Source organism: Anomalospiza imberbis, chromosome 1, assembly GCF_031753505.1.
Source record: "Anomalospiza imberbis isolate Cuckoo-Finch-1a 21T00152 chromosome 1, ASM3175350v1, whole genome shotgun sequence".
NCBI classification, from domain to species: domain Eukaryota; kingdom Metazoa; phylum Chordata; class Aves; order Passeriformes; family Viduidae; genus Anomalospiza; species Anomalospiza imberbis.
Genome location: NC_089681.1, coordinates 41745129 through 41766139, shown reverse-complemented (window position 1 = coordinate 41766139; position 21011 = coordinate 41745129). Strand labels below are relative to the sequence as shown.

General features: G+C 38.3%; 1 long non-coding RNA gene across 6 annotated transcripts; it reads left to right on the top strand.

The window, feature by feature from the left end:
* Positions 1-1366: 1366 nt before the first annotated feature.
* Positions 1367-19140, top strand: LOC137473271 (uncharacterized). 6 transcript variants are annotated; one of them, XR_010998670.1, is made up of 6 exons: positions 1367-1627; positions 6467-6574; positions 8554-9441; positions 10306-10519; positions 11555-11857; positions 18878-19140. It is a non-coding gene; the product is annotated as an uncharacterized lncRNA (long non-coding RNA). The 6 variants fall into 6 exon arrangements; XR_010998672.1 differs by lacking the exon at positions 18878-19140 and adding an exon at positions 13568-15834; XR_010998674.1 differs by having other exon boundaries at positions 1369-1627; positions 11802-11857.
* The last annotated feature ends 1871 nt before the right edge of the window (positions 19141-21011 follow it).

The window sequence follows — 21011 nt, the reverse complement described above, 5'->3', positions numbered from 1 at the left end:
CCCTGTACAGCCAACTGAAAATATGGGAATTCATAGTGGTAAATTAACCATTCTGAACAATCCCAAACATGCAAACCACCACAGATGGATTAGCAAGATGTGCAGGTGCCACAGATGAGTAACTTGTTATACTTCTCACCACTTCCCTCTCTCCTTTATCAGAATCTCTTTGTTTCATGTAGAAAATGATGTTTTAAAAATCCCAGTAACTGGGTCCATATCTTTATATGCCCAGTAAGATTTGTACTCTATTATCGGGGATTATTAATTTGTAGCTCCCAGTTTCCTCAGTAGTCTTAAGGAAAAGCACCACCCGCCATTCACTACCAGATCAGAAATGTGTTCAATTCATATTTAATCTTTTTTTATGTTGCCTAGCTAATGTTTTCTGAGGTAATATATTCCAAGTTCTAGACCTTGAGTCCCCAAAACCCCAAAATATAGCCTCCAGCCAAACTGTTTTTGCCCTGGTGTTGTTAAAAAATTACACTGTGAAGAAATACTTAATTTCACCCTGCAAGTAGAGACACTATGTTTGTTTTCCATTTAATATTTTGCAATGTCTATTCAATATAATTATTTTCATTAAATACTTTGTTTTTTAGTAATTCAAACTGTAGTGACAGGACAAGGAATAATGGGTTCAAAGTGAAAGAGGGGAAATTTTTAGATTAGGTACAGAGAAGAAATTCTTTATTGTGAGTGTGGTGAGGCACTGGAACAGGTTTTCCAGACAGGTTGTGGACACCCCATTTCTAGCAGTGTTCAAGGACAAGTTGGATGGAGCTTTGAGCAACCTGGTCTAGTGGGAGATGTCCCTGCCAGTGACAGGAGGGTACAAAATAGATGATCTATAAGACCTCTTCCAACACAAACCATTCTATAATTCTTTAAAAATACTTCAAGAATCTCCCTGTGATTAAAGTGTGATGAGACTGTCCCTTTAACTGCCTCTCAATTCTACCATTATTTCTGCAATATTAATTTTTAAAATGATAGCACTTCTATTATCCTATGTTTGCAATCACAGCAGCTGTATTATCAATTTCACTTAAGTGTTTTTAGTCACAAAATGCTGATATCACCAAAGCCCTGTGATAAATGAAAATCTCTTACAGTATTGCTAGTTTTACATTGAAGCATTCACAAATCAAAGATAAAACACTGGGTAAAAAAAGAAAACCCAAAACCATCAACAAACCAACCAAACTCCCCCCTCCACCTAAAATACAAAAATCTGCCCCAAAAAGCCAAACAAACACCCAAATATATGAGGAATTAAGATCCTGCAAGAAAAATTGCATAGCTGCAAGATGGAACTAAGAGTGACCTTCATCACAATGACATAACTCTTGTGCCTATCACCTTGTGTGACTTCACAACTGCCCAGAGAGGAAGATGTAAAACAGTCTCCTCTGCATATCTCCCCAGAGTGCACTGCAGCTGAACTAAGTAATGTCTCAACTATTTTCTGAACCTACCCAAGATAGGAGTTGAAATCCATCCAGGTCCAAAAGGCTTTAACCACTTCAATCAAGGTTTTTGTTTTCCTCTGGCAGCACCTTTCCCATGGACTCAGGGCAGTTCTGGACATGAATGCTGCAAAGGAGACAAAGGCCATGAGAAGGTCTGTAAACTCTTAACTTACCTACATCTTCTATTTTTAACATGCTGAACAAACAGTGTGAATTATCTTCAGGCCTTATTCTAGCTATAAATCTGCGCTGCTGCTCAATGCCACAGCCAGGGCGTGGGGACTGGATTTCAGAGATATCTAAGTATTTTGGGGGCAATATCCTGGAATGACCTTTCAAACAGGTAGTAAACAGAAAAGAAAGAAGAGTTTTTAATGTTTACAGAAAAGACAATTCAGGATTTAAAAGTGGAAGCTTGTAAGTGATATTCCCAAGGGGATGTGTGATTTCTGTTTGTTGTATGATTGTTTTATACCATATTTACATTGGCTGGGTAGGAATTCCCATTTCCTTTTCTCCCTTGATGTATATCTTGGCCTCTACATTGTTTATTTATTTTCATTCATTTGAAGCATTTAGTCACTGGCCATGGCTAGAGACAGGTGAATGGATGGACTAAGAGCAGATTCCAGGTGCTTGAATGGCTTGTGGTCCTCACACAGCATCAAACCCACATGCCATTTTGGCATTAAAATCCATTGCCCTCTTTCCTGAGGTTGCACTGGCAAAGATTTTTCAATGTTTATATTTTGCTTCCCTCTGCAGTGTATTTAACCCCACAAATCACCTGTCATGACAAAGACTATGGATGATGGCAATGCCTTTAGTTGACCTCTTCATTTTCTTGTCACATTAATCATCATGACTCTTATCCTTTTTCTGTTGGCCCTAAGTTTGCTGCAGAGTTATATTCAGAGTGGATCAAAATACAGACAGGCCTTTTGTTTGCCTGTAGTTTCTGAAACCACATCATGTTTTGACACCACAAAATCTGTACAAGAAATCCCTGTAATTACACAGCATCACTCCTAGAATCTGATTCATGCTATCCTCATAGAAAGTATATTGTATATGTTCTGTTTTTAATAAAGGTGACTTAACTGTGTTTGAAAAACAAAAAAGTCTCTGAGAATCTGGACTAGTCAAGTAAGGCAGAATTAATGTATTTGTTATTACTACTAATTTGGCTGTCTTACAAAATTATACCAAACATCACTGACCTTCAAAAAGACAACAGGACTTCAGTATGAGATACAGAAAATTATGAAAACCAGAAAATATTTTGTCACATTTTGCAAGGTAAAATGTCATTAGAATCTTGTCTCTGCTGTACGATATTAACTGTGGGCTCCTAATGTGCTCTAGCAGGAGCTGCAATAAACTCTGCTCATCTTTGTGACTGGAGGCTGCATAGTCCTCTTTAGAAACTGTGAGTAGAGTGTACATTATTGTCTCACAGAAGGGGATACATCGGCACAGAAAGCTTACATTTACATTTCCCAAATTCGCAAAGACTCCTATAGCAAGGCTGCAAAAAGATTCTCAGAGCTTCCAGATGCTATTTGACTACTACAGACACAAAGCTACACTTCCTGTGATTTAAGCCAATAATTACATCAAGGATGTGTTTATCAGCAAGAGTTAGTCAAGGTTTTTGTGAGTTTATGTCTCAGTAGATGCTAGCTGACATTTAGAGAATTACTATGGTAATTTGCCATTAGGATTTTACTGAAAAATACAACAAAAACTATAAAAAGCATGTACAAATAGGCACAAGTATGTACACTACAGTAAAAATTTCATGTTATGAGACAGAAGTGGGCAGTTTTAATTTATGATAACTGAAGGAATCTGAGATTACTCCTGACAGGATTTCCTTCTTTCCTAAGATCACAGTAGTATAAATAGAGGTGACATATTGCTTCACTGAGAACTATAAAGTGCAGGTCTGTCTTGTTCAGTGGTTTGCAGATGGGAAAATGTAGGAGTTAAGGCGAGGAGCTGCAGACAAATCTTAATGTCTGCACAAGGTTCCAGGCCTTAAGGTTTCGGAAGTCTATTTTTAAACTTAGTTTCTTTGAAAAATTGAGACCTGCGACTAATGCTTGCCGTTATGGTATAATGATCTATCTTCATGCCAGAGTATTTGGGAATTACATTTCACAGAGAAGCAGAGCTATCCGCCAGAGATTGCTCTTCATATTTGTATCTGTTTTCTCTCTTTCCTAGTAAAGTCTGTAGCCTCCTATAGTTCCTAGGGCATTAAAACCAACTGTGCAAATGTCTCCTCTTCCTGATTTCAACATATCTGTCTCTGCCCAAGCTGACTGTTCTGGCAGACTGCTCAGGGAGCTTGGTGTGTCAAGAGCCAGTATCCTTCTGATGCTGGCATTCAAGCAGCTTCTTGCTGGGCAGCTTGCTTAAGTCTTCCCAAATGGTCGAGGTATCAGCAAAGATCACTGAATGACTGAGCTAATACAACCAACTTCAAGAGAAAACTGTAGGGGAAAAAAAGAAAAATGCCCCCTGTTCAATGATACTTGACCAGATACCATTCCACAAACAATGCCACCACCAAAGACCTCTGAACAAAGGAAATTAATCTTCACCACCCTGATTTAATGATAAACTTCCAATTTCATCTAGTTCTAGATAGAGAGGAGTTATTAGTGCATTAGTATTCAATATGTTTGTATATGCAATTTTATGCTATGCAGTCAGAAGATTGTGGCTTCTGTGACAGGTGACAGCCCTCCAAACCCTCTGGAGTAGAGAGCCAAAGAGCTCTGTGAATGACAAAAGACTTCTGTGGGTAGCATATGATCTGCATATTGTGTGTGTGACATGGCAAATACATGAGCTGCCTACTGGCTATGAAAATACTTGGAAAATTTTTTACACATGGGGCCTTAAGCATATGATTGCACCATAACATGATAAGTTACACATGTCTAGGCACTGAAAATTTTTGATTGTGAGACTCAGGTGCATATTAGCCCTGAGGTCTCAAATCCTTTCTGTGAGGTGATGCATTCCTCCAATCCCCTCTCCACTGTGAATCAAATACCTCACAGTGATGAGGACTATTTTTCCATGGGTTTATTTATAGAAAGGAATTTTTGTATCATATGTTTTGTCTATCTGTTATACAGTCTGACTGAGAATGATGCTTCATGTATAAGACAAGTAGATCCACCAGTCAATACTTGTTATTCCCTTACAGAAGAGATGTAGACAAATGTGCTTCATAACTGTGACTATAAACCACTTGAAAGTAGGATTTGGAACAGCCAGGAGGAGTAATGTAACAGAATATAAATGAGAGAAGAAGACTGGTAAAAAGCACAACCTAATATGTCCTTCCCATCTTGGCAGTTTTAGGGTCTCAAATTCAAATTTCTCTGGTTTTATTCTCTCCCTTGCTTGACATACAAAGATTTGCAGCAGTAAACGTGGAGCTAGGGAGAAAGAAACTGTATGTAGATGAGGAGAAAACTTCTGTATGACAGAAGCATTGCAGACTTGATCTACTCCTTATCTGCTGGGAAATAAAATGAACAGGAGGATGCATGCTAAATTTGAATCAGGGTTCAGACTCCTTCCAATTTAAAAGAACTTTCCATATTAAATGGTCTGTTCAGACTTGGAGATTACTTTGGATGGAAATAACTAGATAAGCACTCTTGCTATTTTTTAAAATACTCTTACTGCATTGGTTTCAAAACTCAGAAAGAAAACTGAAACTGTGTATAAAATACCGTTCAGATTACCTTAACAAGCTAAGTAAAGTGGATTTAGTAGTGATAGAAAGTGATCAAAAATAGCAATTAAAAAACTGCGGGGAAGATGAAGTATTAGTTTTTCTTGGTTTTTCAAGACCTTGTTTTAACAATGTGCTTAATAGTCTGCCTACATTTAGGCACGTAATTTAAGTAAATTGGGTCTAAATGAAATAGCTGGCAGCAAACAGCAAACTGTGTTTTCAGAAATATATCAACAATTTTTTTAAGATGGTTATTGTTAGTCATGGCAGAGTAGCTCACTGTACTTCTCTGTCTCCTCAGTTTTTTCTGCATCATGATTTGATTCTGCAAAAGTCATTGGGCTCCTCTACCTGCTTGCCTAAAGAAACAGTTCACATACATCTTCAAGCTCTGAGTTTTGCTTTGTTCAATGGAAGGCTGAAAACTCAAAATAACTATAATTTCACACAGTGTTAGTACAAAACTTTATGGTACTGGGACTAAATCTGCACTTCTGCAGTCAATTGTGGCCACATTAGGGCCATTATCAGCTCAGGCAGTTACTGAAAACACTAAAATGAAGTTTCACACTACTTGCCCTGCTGATGTGTTTACCAGGCCATATTATCTCCTCCACATTAATTCAGATATTGGGGATGCTGTTACACGGTCATAAAGAAAGAAAACCAAGAGAACAAGAATTACCTCCTTCCCCACTATTCAGCCCTCCCCCTAGCTCTCCCCCTCTGATCTTTAGAGAGCTTCTTTTAGACAGGGGTGTAAAACCAAATTTAGTTCTCGGTTACGCTGGTATGTATCTGATTAAGCCCACTACCATCATGAGAGATATTCTGGTTTTACACTGTTATAGGAGATAGTAAGTTTTGGCAACAACCTTTATGTAGCACAGTGTAAACAGCTTGCTGTCATGCAAACAAATTACAAAATTGTGTATAGAGTAAGAGAATCCCTGCTTTTAAGCTGTCATCTTCAGGAAGAGGAATTAAGTCATCCAACTTGGATATGTGTAATCCTCTTGAATTCTTCAAATTTACAACTTTCTATCACTGTGTAAACTTGCCTTGTAGAGATGCTGTTCTCTAATTGTTTGCTTCTTGAGGATGTAATTTTAAAAGATCATACTATATCTAGTCATCTTCACCATCTGATGCAATTTAAGGAAAAGAAAAAAGACCATTAAATATAGTTAACACAGCTTGGCTCTGTCTTCTTGTTACTCCCCTACAGGCAATGGAAAAGGAGCCCAGAAAACAATTTGTTTATTATAAGCAGGTCAGTCCTCGGGGGGATTCATGGAATCACGCAGTGGGAGAGGACAATCATGGCACTGAAATGGTGGGTAATTTTATTTGTTCCACTTGATGGTCACAGTGGCATCATGCTGGCCAATTACTCTTGAGTCAGCAGGTTTCAGAGGTTAAGACCCCCTTGTGGGTTGCAGCACTGCAGGCAAAGTATTCAGGCCAGATTGAAACCGTTTCAACAGCAGAGACGCCAGCCGCCTTCTCCCTTGGAGTTCTCCTTTTTCAACTGTGTACGAGACATACATGTGATAAAATAGGCATGTCTCTAGCATCGAGACAGCTTAATTATTGAGAGTGGAAAAAATGCCAACTTCAGATAAAGAAAGGAAGAAAATCAGCCAGAGAGACAGGCTATACCGAGGAGGCATGAAGCGAACAAATATTGCAAACTGCGACACCAGGTTCCAAAGGAAAGATCATGTCTGGGAATAATCCTCATGCCAATAGTCTACTAGTGTTTCAAGGCTGCTGAACCTTTAACAATTTCATCACATTTTTCTCCAGTGGAAATGTTTTAAGCTACTTCTTCAGTGATCTGTAATTCTAAGGGGAAAAACAGCAGCAAAGCTTTTGCTTTACCAGTAGAACCTGCCACAAGTGATTGGGCAGAGGCGGATATGAAAACCAAGAGAGCAGAAATAATGTGTATGAGGGGATTGGGCAGGATAGTTGTCCAGGACAGGCTGAAATTGTTCCATTAGGCTTAGATGAAGTTCATTAAGTGACTCACATTTCATTTGGATTGGGGTATGGGAAGCAAGGAAGTGGCATTTTATCCTCTTAATGATAATACTACTGTTATGATCTCAGAAACAGGGGAGGCTTCTCAGGCTTAAGCTCTGTTGTGTATGTGACATTTCAGGCTTAAAACATCTCAAGTGTATATTTCCTGTCAGAAATATTATGCTGTGAGAGCTATTCAGTTTCTGAAGGATTCACTGGAGAGTTAAGATCCATGCTTTAATGTTTTTTTGGCTAACATCATGCCAGTTTGCAGTTTCTGGAAAACATCTCAAGAATCTCAGAACCAAGACATAGATGTATTATTATGATTAATAGTGGTGCTAATTTATCCAGAGCCTGCTCTTGAGAGACAGAAATGATCAGTGGGACTCTGATGTCTTGCTCTGCAGAACTGGATCGATGATTTTTTAAGCTTAATATAAATGTCAGGCTATTCAAATTTGCAGAAAACTTTGGCATGTAGTGGAACGAGACCAATGTATATAATCGGGGTTTTATTTTAAAATAATTTTATTATTAGGAGTAATTTTTCCTTCTTCAGCAATAGGAGGTTATGAGAAAACTTCGATTATGGCAAATCCTGCAACTAACTTTTTCAGATCAAAAAGCATTTAGATCTGTAAAATGCTGGTGCATTGCTTTTTTCTGGAAGAGATTTCCCAGTGAAAGGAGAAATCCAAAGCAGGAAGTTTTTCTAATCCTCTTTATTCCTCTAGCACCACTTTTTAAGACACAAACACTGGAAAAGTCCCACAATGGAAAGTCCTCACACTATGGCTGTAGAAAGCCATGTGTCTGGGCACCAAAAGTGAAGCAAAGCCCAGCTCAAACTCTTGTAAATCAGGTACATTTTACACTGCAGTGATTTCAACAGTGGCAGAAAGTTAAACACATACTTGCTTAAGCTGCTTTCTAAGCTCTGGTGACTGTGAGTGTTCTGTCATTGTTACAGATGTCTAATGAACAAAGGGCATGTGAGACTTCATTAAAAAAAAAAAAAAAGATAATAACTTTAACATCTTAATAATGATCTATTTAACAGCCCGGAAATCTTTTTATTTGAAAGTTCAGAATGTGAAACAGAACCTACGAGAAAGATCAGAACCAGTGTTTTTCAGTTGTGTTTAGCTGCTTGAACTGCACATTCACTTCCCCTGCCTAATCAGTTGTCAATTAACCCCTTCATGACACATGCAGGGCAGAGTCTGTACAGTTCAGAGGTATTCTTACTCTGTGCTGCATCTAAAACACTACTCCATCTTCCAGATTTTGCTCCTGCCTATTTTACAACGTTTGATTCCAAACCAGGGAAGATGTTAGACAAAGAACAAATTGGCCTGAAGAAGGAGCTCTGGGAGAAGAGAAACTAGAGGAAATATATAACTTCTATTTTCACTGCCATTAATAAAATACCAAATAGGATATATACTTTTCATTCTTTACACTAGTGGAACAAGTGATATTGCTAAGAACAGTATAATTTCTTTGGTTTAATTGAATACACTGTTTTATTAAATGTGTATGGTTAGATTATCATGTTTTAGAGATGATTGTCAGTGATGGTGTAGAGCTTGATGTGCTTTGGATGCCCAGGGAAAAAATAAGGTATAAGTAATTATAAATACTCAAGTTCATTTTGATGGCCAATATTTTCCACTTTGGTTGAGGAAGTTCTCTTTATGAGACAAAAGATGTGAAGGCATAACTGATACATGCAGCAAATTTGTAAATCAATAAAAGAAGGAAAGGGGATGTCTTGTTGCTCTACTGACACAGGCTTAAATAGTTTGTGTACCAAATTAAAAGAAAAGATGAGTAGTGAATTTGCCTAATTTACCCAAATCAGGATAAGAAACTTAATTAATATCTTTTAAAAACTTAATTAATATCTTTTAAGGGTTCTTACCATAAATAAATCATAACCAGAAATATATAAGACATGAGAATATATTTTTAATAATAGGAACCTGAATTTCACCATCCAGCTTGCTGTCTATTTCCAATGCTCATTTAGTAATTTTTTCTTAATATTATGATTTTTCTGGGACCTGGAGGGTGGGATGATAAGAAACATGTCAATGAGCAATAGAAAGAAAAAAATGCAGTAGTTTGTGGGATTTCAAATCTTCTCATACACTTCTCCAGAAAGATTCTGTAATATTTTATCATTTACTTCATCAAAATAAAACAGCATCTGTTGTAATTAAATACACCAAGAACATTTCAGGCAACCATGAAATAAATGTCTGTACAAAAGTATTTTTTTAAAAATTATATTCTATACAAATTATTGGGGTAAAATATGTCACAGAAAAGATATTTCAGCCTTTAGGTGTATTCATGAATATGCACAAACAACTTCAGATGTGGAGAGTCTTAGCAATTAGTTGTAAACATGTGTCCTTGTGTATGGATTTTCATGTATGTACAGGTATAGATTGATAAAGATCTACTGAACTAAATGCTTCAGGGGAAAACAATTCAGGACTTCAATAAATTTCACTTGGAAGATTCTGAGACTTCTTGAAGTCAGGTTGATAACATATGGAATAGCCCATCTCCTACACATCTCGGACAAATCTGCACCTAGTCCCCTCAGTAAATGTCACTTATTAGGGACTTCACCACTATGACAATAAAGAATAAGAAATCTTGCCTTGCAAATTAAAACCTCTGTGAATAGCTGGCAAATGAGAAAATACATGATTAGTCATTGCTGAAATGCCTCTTCATGTGAGGGGAAAGCACATGATTTCACATCCAGTCACACTGCTGCCACACACATCCATCAATTCTGTGGTACCTCAATAGAGTGAAAACAAGGCTAGAATTTAGAAGAGTTCAGTAACTTGAATTAAGACCATAACTGAATTTGAAGTTCCATGGCTGGAACAATAAATACATTTCATAAATCTGATCCAAAGGAATTTAATTTTTCTCTAGGGCTTTTTTGTTCACATGAAAGTATAATGTTCCCCTCCCCCCATTTCCTTTTTATTACTTATTTTTTAACCATAGAATTGCAGACTTTTTGCTGTTGGAAGGCATATCTGGAGATTGTTTCATTAAGGCCTCCTGTTCAAGCATGGTCAGCTGGAGAAGGTTTCCCAGGACTCTATCCAGCCAGGATTTAATGTCTCCAAGGATGAGCACTCCACAGCCTCTCTGAGCAACCTGTTCCAGTGCCAGTCTTGCATTCAAATTATATCTTTGCAGCTGCCTGCAATAAAAGGTCAGGAGGTATAAGACAATATTCACAGGTGTCTAGAAAGAAGTCGTCTTCTTGCACCAATTCATGCCCTGCTGTGCGCATTTGTATCTGGTTAGTCCTGGGAACTTCCTGGATTAGACATCACCCATCTGGTCAAATTTGAATCAGTTTTTCCGCTTCAAGTGGTCCAACCACTTCTGCAAGGTCCAAAAAGGAAAAAGAGGACGTTGGACTGTGACTCATGTGCATCAATCCAGACACAGTCCAGAGAGATGGATTTAAGCCTGTATTATGCCTAATAGGAGGGTTTAAATTTGAATTTAGAGATTGACCTCCTTGATGGCAACTTCCAAATTTGCTGTTCAAGTTGGCATGCACAAGGCTAGGTTTTAGGTACACCAGCATTTAAGCGTGATTTTCTTCCTGAAAGCTTCTGAAACCCTTTTAAAAAAAGCAGTGGAGAGGTGGAAAGATTTTGCTGTTAAGCCACTGCCTGCAATTCTCTTCTGGTCTCATGTCCTGTGAGTTTTCCACATAAAATTTGCAGAATGACAGCTACCTATGGAATCGTAGGACAAGCCACAGGGACAGATGCAGATCTCTTACTGTCCTTTCTCTGAAACACATCTAACATGTTGCAAACCACACCGTTTCCACACTGCTTTTGGAAAATGCTTTCTTGAGGGAAATATTTTTGACCTTCGGCCTATAGAAAGTAGATATAAAGTAAAATTTGGGATACAATGGCTCCAGCTAGAGTCTGAAGCAACTTTCCACGTTACAGTGGTTGTTGTCCCCTACTGTAGGAGAGGAAATCTAATGAAATGCACCTTGTTTATATGCCCAGGATTTCCACTGTAGGAAAGTGAGATTGCTCACTAATATTTTGCCCTGATGTGCAGTGCGAGTGCAACCAGATGTGCACCTAGAGACTGGGACAGTGGGGTACACAGGGAAATGCATCCACCCTGTCCTGTGGCTAGAGCCATGAGAATTGGGTTTCCTGTTAGCCCTTACCCCCTGACCTTTCCAGGATTTGTCTGGCATGTTCTGCAGGCACTACTTAGTGGGGAGCCAGAAAAGAGAAGACTGTGGCTATTCACTGGAACCTGGTGCTTTGAAAACTCCAGCATAAAACTAGCTCTGCACTTGGCAGCTGAATACTGATTGTGTGCCATATGGGGTGAGAGGTTATAATTCACAGCTTCTGGGCTGAGGTGTGGATGAAGGAGGATTGGATTTGTGATGATTATCCTCTGTATGTGTAAGAAAAGTCTTATCTCTGAGTTCTCTCTCTTAAAAGGTGGACTGCAGAGCTGCATGGCTCAGATTCCTCTTTGTCAGAGCATCTATATAGAGGTAGGATTTTTATATTGATCTTGATTTTCCAGAAGGTTTCAGAGTGTTTAGAAAATGTAAAATGTCATAGTTTCATGCGAATTCTTGCTTCAGTGCAGATTGGGAATAGGTCTGATGTGATGTTGTGAGTGCCCTGCACAGCTGTATTGCTCACACCTGGTAAGACCAGTGTTTCCTGAATGCATCAGATTTCCTGAGCACACATGATATATTAATGTGCACAGGAAGATACCTGGTTCTTTGCTCTGCTGAGGCTTGCTGAACATATAGGAGAAATCCAACCCCAAAACCTCAGCTGCGTCCCAACTTAATTTCATCTAGAGAAAGAGGATAATGCAGGTGCGTGATAAACCTACACAGGGACATTGCAGTCATGTGCTACCATTAAGGAGTCAGGGAAAAGTCAGAGTAAAGAACAGAAACTGCCTGTATTCCATAAGCATAAGGAAGATTTCTTGACTAATATGGGAACTATGTGCCAGCATATTGGCTCTGAAAGCCAGTGCACCGGCTGGTTCACTGAGCCATGCATTTTACGTGGCTCAGAAGCAGGACCTGAATGGAAAGGGAAGGTGGAAACAATATTATATTTTCAGTGCTGAGAATCTCAGAAACCTTCCAAGGAGATGCTACTCCCAGTGAAAGCTTTCTGTTTTTACAAAGGTAATCCAGTAGGCTGTTGCCTGCAACACTAAGAAAAAAGGTCACATTAAATGGTGAAGATCTTCACTATGGTGTTCTCCCATGCTTTCATTCCATGCTTTGGTTAGCCAGAGAACAGGTTCCTCTGATAATATTTGTCATGTCTTTGGGGACTATCCCCATTGAAGCCTTTCTGAATGAATAAGTGGCAATATTTATCTTTGAGAATTGTCTGCCATTGCAGTCTGTTTTTCAGTGGCTTGAAGGTGACTACAAGTCTACTGGTTACACTTGATTGCTGTCAAAAGTCTGGTTTTTTTTTCTGGGTAACTATAGGAACAAGAGAGCTTTGAAAGTTTTATTATTTTTTAAATGAAAAGTAAGGTTTTGGAATAGAGAAAAAGGGAATGTGTGTCATATTAATAATACTGCTCAAAAATAGATTATCATTTACAGTGTCATTTTACTCTATCTCTGCTTATGTACAGAAAATGGTTCCATGTATATGTCTGTATATATGCACTCACATTTGTATGTATGCATGCACATGTATGTCTAAAAGGACTTGTTTAACTTGAAAGAAATGGTAAATGTAACATAGTTGGAAAATATTAAAACAGATGAGTCTAGGTGGACCAGAAAACATATTGTACTGATAAGGATTTTTTGTTTTTAATTCAATCCTGCCATAAAGTAAATTATTACCCATTGCTTGTTTTTCTAGAAAGGCCAGTGCAGCACCATTTGCTGTCTGATTGACAATGTAACTCTCTTTTTACCACTTGTAATTTAAAACAGGAAGGCTGCCATTCACATCAGTTAAGAAGTCTACATTTTAGATTAACTTGAAAGGTTCATTTTTGGCATAAATTACTGGCAGGTTCAAATAGCTAAAACCAAAATGCAGTATTCCTAGCTCAGCATAGTCCATGCATAATGTGGTAATGTGCAAAATCTAAATCAGTAGTAATTAAAGAAATGCATTTCACTTCAGCTCTACATTTCCAAAAACTTATTAGTTTGCCCTTCAAAGAGCAGCAGAAATTGTCATTTTACATTACTCAACAGCAACTGCAACAGTTCAGACTCCGCAAGCCTGGCTTGTCACCTGATCATACATCGAAATCTGCAGCTAATCAGTACTGGTCCAACCAGGAAAGGTCACAGCAATCCTGCTGAACTATTACCGAGGTGTTACAAGACATGGACATTATTCATCCTCACTAAAACCAGGCGAGGAATAAATAAAATGAAAGCAAAAGGATTAACTCTTGTATATTTGCTGTAATATTACCATGAGTCGACCTGTTTCCAGCCCTTCTTCTGCCATTAAATGAACATTTTCCAACCCTAATTCCCATCACAAGCCACATCAAAATCCTACCACTTAAGCATTAATGTCTGGGCTGTACTTTAGGCCAAATCCTGGGAGCAAGGTGTGTAAGCTGTACTGTCCTTAGGCTCAGATCAGATCTGTGTCAGGAACTTTTTCCAAGACTGTAGCACTAATGTTTTTATGCTTTCTTCTCTCTCTTTTTTCTTTTTTCCTCCAACACTTCTGTACTGACAAAAGCTGAAGTCTAGTGGTGTGACATTAGCTTGCAACTTGCTCTTGTGCTTGGGCAACCAGGAGAAACACTGCTGGACACTTTGTCGTTATGAGCTGTGTATATGCTGGTGGAGTTTGCTGCACGGTTACATCAGCAAAATCTCCTGGAGGGAAGGATTGTTTTTGGATACTTCACTGAAATACTGGCTTGCTTTTTTTCCCAGCTGCACCAGATCAGACCATGATGGCTCCTGGCAATGTGTTGGGCACCACTACCAGAGATTTAAAGAGCTTGCGAGTAAGGCTAAAGGACAACTCATTCACAAGAGTGGCTCTGATTCAAGGGAGGAGAGAGTCCTGCTCCTAGAGAGTTTGACTTGGTCATAAACTGTCCATGAAGCAGCAATACAAATGCATGGCTTGACTTTACATGGCACCCCTTCAAAATATGCTTTCTTTCTTTCAAAATGAGAGACTGCATGGATACTATACTATAGTGTTCATCTGTGTAGGTAATATACGCTGCAATTTTTATTATAGGCTCCTAAAAAAAGTACAATGCCAGATTCTAAGATCTTTCTCAGACAAAAACTCTCTTATGTTTAGGAACAAAGCAATGTAAGTAAGAGAAGATTATCTGAACTGGAAGTCCTAAAACCTGTTTCCTGTTTAAAAGTGGGAGGGGACAATAACCACTCATATGATGGCAACATATTTGTGTTTTTACAAATGCTGCAGAACAGATCCTTCCTCTCCATTAGTGACCTAAGAAGCAAGCAGGCATTTAGTTTAAGAACTATAACACTCCTTCTCACAGTATCAAAGCAGCAAGCATTGTACATGCAGCAGTTCCCTTCTAAAATATATCAGCTTAAAGTGCAAAGAGAAGAGCCATAATTTCAGGTTGTCTTCCAGAGACCTCTTGTGAAATTTTTACTTTTAATTTTATACAGGGAGATAGAAACAAGGTGGAAAGGCATTTACCAAAGTGTCATGATCTAACCCCAGGCAGCAACTAAGTACCACACCAACTGTTTTCTTATTTCCCTGCAAGCCTGGTGGGATGGGGAAGAGAATCAGAAAAAAGTAGTACTCTTGGTGGGTCATGAACAGTTTGATAATTCAAACAGAGTTAAAAACATGGTGAAAAATAAAGAGAGAAAGATAAAGAGAGGAATAAAACCCAAGAGAAATAACTGACACACGATAAAATTGTTCACCACCTGCTTACCAATGTCCCGCCACTTCCTGAGCTATGATTGGCACTTCCCAGCCAATGCCCCCATTTATATACTGGGCATGCTGTTCTGTGGTAAGGATGATCCCTTTGGCCAGTTCAGGTAAGTTTTCCTGGCTGTGCTCCCTCCTTTTTGTGCAGCTACTTGCTGGCAGAGCATGGGAGGTTGAAAAGTCCTTGATATAAAGTAAGCACTACTTAGCGACGACAACAGTGTGTTATCAACATTATTCTCATAATAGATCCAAAAGAGAGCACTTTAACAACTACTAAGAAGGAAATTAATTATCTCCCAGCTGAAACCAGGACATAAAGATGAACAGAAAAAATTTCTCAAACATACGGGAGCTCAGATTTAATATCATGTCTGCAAGTTATCTGAAAAATGGTGAGGAATTATACTTTCAAAAATCACTTGTACTTGGCCTAAATAATAAGTCCATACTGTGTATTCTTTCCATTAGTATGTAACAAAGACCAAGGAGAAAGATGTTTAAAAGGCTATAAACTTACCACAGAAGCTCCAAATTTCAACCTCATAATTCTTAGCACAGTCTGACATAGGAACTGTAGCAGTGGAGGAAAAGGCAAGAATGCATTGTAGAAAATTCTGGTTCTTTTTTAGCCTGGGTAAAGAGGAAGAAGAAAGGGGTTTTCTAGAAGAAAGGATCCATAAAGCTCTAAATAGGTCAGGGTTTTAGGAAGAGTGAGATAGCTAGGCTTGCAGACTTCTGGCTGTGCTGCCTTCTTAGCACTATACAGCAAAACAAATACATGTGATGGAGTACATGGGATGGCGCTGCAGCAAAGGATTATTCCATTTCTGTCAGCAAATGTCCATGTAAATTCAAAACCTTTTGACAGGTGCAAATGCAAAGTTCAAGGTGAGAAAACTGCTGTCTGGGACAATCCCAGGATGCCTTGTGCATAGAATTGCTTCTGTCAGAATGGCACACATAGACATAAAAACTTTAGGAGATTTCTATCATGATTGTCAAAATAACTCAGTCTCTTTCAGGGATCTATGTAATTTTGGTGAAAAGGAAGTATACGCTTTTTTTTTTTTTTTTAACTGGAAATGAATCATATATTTGAGATACTTGCTTTTAAAAGATGAAAAACAATGGATTTTTTTTTTTTTTGTTTAAAAGTTTTAGGCTAACTTAAAACTTACCAACATTGTGGCAGGGCTGTTTTGTAAAATATTTCCTCAACTTTAATTCTGCATATTTAATTTTCCTTGTTTTTATATAGATACAAAAATGTATATAGTTTATCATGATTTTGGATGTTCTTGTTCCACTGTGGTTTCCACATGTGTAATTAAAAAAATCTTCTACAGCCTCAGTTCTGACTATATGTTGTGGCAATAAGTGCAGTGATGAGACATACCTGATTTATCAGATGAATCTTAACTTGAGTCAAAATTTCTTCTCAAAGCTAAGCAGAGCTGAATTTTTGAGTTTTTCCTGGTACAGAAGAGTGACATGGAAGGTTATTTGTAATTGATACCTACTGCTTGTAAATATCTACTAACTGCCATATCCTCCTATTAATTGAAGGCTGAAATTTCAACAGTCCCTGGGACCTTTTTTGTCATATCTTTGTTCCCAGAACCCCTGTTGTCCTGCCAGTGTGACAAGCTGGCATATTTGTCTGTGGATCAACAAAGCATTTGCGTTCAAATATTCAGGAGCAGCTCTCAGTAATCTGCTGTGACTACCAGACTGCAGCCATGACTTTCAGTCCTCTGAGAAAAGGTCCCTGGGAAATAAAATTATCAGCAATTGCAACTATTTTTTTCTGCCAATAGTAGGAAAAGTGGGGAGAGAGAAGAGGCGTGGAGCAATTTTTTGAAACTATCTAGGAGCAGAAAGCCATTTTCCAAATAAAATATTATTTTTTTTTGTCATTAAGTGAGAGCTGTCAAAAAATCCTGACTGTTTTTGAGTGTTGGCCTTGTCTAGTCAGAACTAGTTAGGATCTGGGCTGAGATGCCAAGCTGTTTTCAAACACCACTAAATGTCCATCACGAGTCACAGGATTCTTTTTTCAATTTCCTTAGGACATAGCAACCTGGCCTGGTTTCATGTATTACAGATGAATAGTGAATACTTTGCTATAAATCTTGGTGAACTGTCTTGCAAAATATCTTTTTATAATGCTTAAAAATATAAAAAATTAATGACTTAATGCCAAATACAATGAAGCTTTAACTGAGATGGGGGGATTTTTATTAGTCTTTTATGCATAATATTATTACTTTGAGTTGCTGATTGTTTTTCATTCAATTTTTACTAAAGTTACTTAATAACTGTCACTTTTCATTCTTCCAACTCTTTATTCATTGTCAGCTGTGGATGATCTGCCAGCCCACATGAGAAGGCAGGTTACATGCAAAAGAATTTTCTTTGATTTAGGGACATGTGCAAAATCTGAGCTAATTGCAGTGCAACTTTATACTTTAACTGCTTCTTATTAGCGACTTAGCAGATGTCTGATGGTACTCAGATGTTCAGAGCTTGTACTGGGAGCCCACTGGACTCAAAAAGATGTGGGCACTTCTCTGAGAAGGATCTGTGAACCAATCTCCTGTATTCCCAGGTCATGCCTTTGAAAAGGTGTGGAGAGGTGATGGTCAGGGGCTGCTGCCATTTGATGGCCCAGCATGGAACATTTGTTGTTCATACTCAAGTCTAGGGCTGTGCAGAAGCCACAACAATGCCCACATCTCTCTAGCATTAAAAGACCCATGATCCCCTGACTCTGACTCCCTGTTAGACACATCTGGGAAGGAGATGATTCCTATGCAAGGCAAAGAAAGCAGTAATGGAACATGCTAAAACATGAGAAGTAAGGAGAATTTAGGGGCTTTGCTAAGTGAAGAATGGCTTTCTGTAGTCCCCTTTGGTTAGGCAAAAGGCTCTGTTTTATAGGATAAATAAAATAAAGATGACGATCTAGGAAATTATTCTAATCCAGAATGTGTGGCATTCTCAGTCATTTCCATGCTGAGTGGAGAGACAAAAAGCTTGAAGAACACCCTCCTTTGACTTTGTCCTGCTAGACAGCACTCTTGTGTTTGCATTTAAATCCACTTTTTTTGAGGGATGCTCTAGCAACAAAATGAGGGACCTCTCTGAGGGATTTTCTGAAGATCCCCCAAAGCAGGGCTGAAGTGAAAGGATTTGTGTGTTTGAATGTGCAGCTCTATGTCTATTTGTGTGAAAAAAGGTGTGAATATCAGCATGTACCTCCATTGCTTTTCCAAGTATACAGAGTGAAGGCTACTAAAAATATTGGAAACATGTGAATTTGAGCTGGTATTCATGTGATTCCTGTTTTCCATGTCTTCTATTGAAAAAAAAAAATTAAAAATTTGATTGTATAACTGAAAGATATAAAAGGTCTTTTATTCCTTCGTAGCAAGGGCTGCCTGTGATCTTCATCCTTGCAGCTACTTAGTGTATGCACTGGACAGTAGAAGAAAGAGGTACACAAACAAGAGATGGGAATATTCAATACCCAGATAAATGGGACAGAGGTGGCAGATGTAACAGAAACCAACTGTTGCATAACTTCTGTCTTGCAGAGATGTGGGAAGAACAAAAGAAGGAGGATCATGAATGAGCACTAATGTTTTTGTACCCAAAATAATGAGTGTTTCAGAAGAAATAAAAAACCCATTGCTTTGGATGGCATTCTTGAAGTATTGGAAAGGTAAGTGAAGAGGAACAAGGTGACCAAACTGCCAAGCATGTAAAAACAGCATCATTATGCACTTGTTTTTTTTTTTTTTGTTTGTTTGTTTTTAATTTCTAGTCTGGTTTGGCTGAGGCACCCTTATGTTGCAGTCTGCAAAGGGACAGGGCAATTCTTGCTGTCCCTGGAAAACAGTGTTCCACACTCCTCAAACTTCAAGATTCCTGAGGACTTTGTATATATTTAAAATGAATGAAAGTTTTGGGGGAAAAGCAACATAGAATTTGTTTCTGTTGATGCAGGCATCATTTTTGTTTCTTTTCTACTGCTTTGGCTGTTCCCACAAATTTTCTGCATCCTGTCAGCCTCCCATGAGAAACTGAATGGTATTTCCACCTCTGCTCAGCACTGGTGCAGCCCATCTGCAGCACTAGGTCCAGTACTGGGCTCACCACTACAATGCTGACATGAGAATAGCAGAGTCCGGTGAAGGACGACAGAGGGAATTAAGAGATTGGAGCACCTCTCCTATTGGAGTCACTGAGACAGCTTGAAAAGAAAAAAGCTCAAGTAAGATCTTATTAATGTGTATAAATCCCTCATGTGATGGAGAGAAGAATACACTCGGACTCTTAATGCTGCCCAGTGACAGGACAAGAGGCAGTGCACACCATCTGAAGTACAGAAAATTCCATTTAAATGAAAGGAAAACCGCTTTTACTGTAAGTGTGACTGAACACTGGCAACAGGTGGCCTGGAGAGGTCATGGAGTCTCCATTCTTTGAGATATCAATACCCCACCTGAACCCAGTCCTGGGTAATCTTCTCTCCTGACCCTGCTTTGAGCAGAATAGTGGGACTAAATATGCAAAGGTGATTTCCCACCTCAGTCATTCCATGATCCGTGATTCACTTGAACAATCTGTTCTTATTTGTTGCAGTTATCATTTGATACTACAATATATTCAGGTTGGAATACACTTCTCACCTTCTATTCCTCATATTTCTGTGAACCAGAGATAATTAATATAATCAAACTTTTAAAACACCTACTTTAAAGAGACAAAACCCAACACTTGGGACAGATAGTAAAGCCCATTATTTCCAGAGCAACAATACTGATAACTGAAAATGTCTAATTCAAAAATAAAAAAAAGTTTTCAAATTAAATATTGATTTATTTAGTGGCAGTGGAAATCAACTGTAGCAGAAGATATCACAATTAAATTACCAGGTTTCCCATTGTTTTTTTTTTAATTGAAATTATGGGATCTTTATGGTGTTTCATTTTTATATTATTTAATGGGGCTTACAGTAATAGGCCCTGAGTTTGCTTAATGACAACAGGAACTATAATAATCCAAATAATAGAGCGAAATACAGAAGAAAGATTTCATGGTGCCTTAATCTGAGAGGCACTTCTTTTAACCCTTTGGTGAGTGTATAACATGCTTTTCCTAACTCTGCATTACATGGTAGGATAATTGCAGTGCTTTGAGCCTAAAAGTGTACTTTGTTCTTCTTCATTTCATGCATATCTCCCTTCATTCTGCAGCCTCTGAAGTGAAAAGCATGCCCAAACAGAAGCAAGGGAAGAAAGACATGGAAACCAAAGTTAATCAATTATTGACTTCAGCCTTGAGAAGTTAATTGTATTTAACTTGTAACTTCACAAGTGCTGAGGTGGTTTAGCTCTTCTCTGAACACTGAAAGAACATAGAAAGCAGACTGACAGAACATTGTAAAGGAAGGACCTGGAGCACATATTGTTCAAAAAGTAAAAAAAAGTGACAAATTTCAGAAAAGAAGCAGTCAAGATATTCTGAGTACAGGGACCATGTTTTCCTAAGAAAGATTTTAAAAATTTAAAAAACTATTTGGATATAGAATAAGAGATGTGTTGTGAAAAATGTTGCAATGAGCAAAGAGATTCAATGGACAGATTGACCTTGGAGGGAGCTTCTTCATTGTCTGTTGAGAAAGTCAAAGGAGTCATCAACCAGAAGCTCAGAACAGAATTCAAT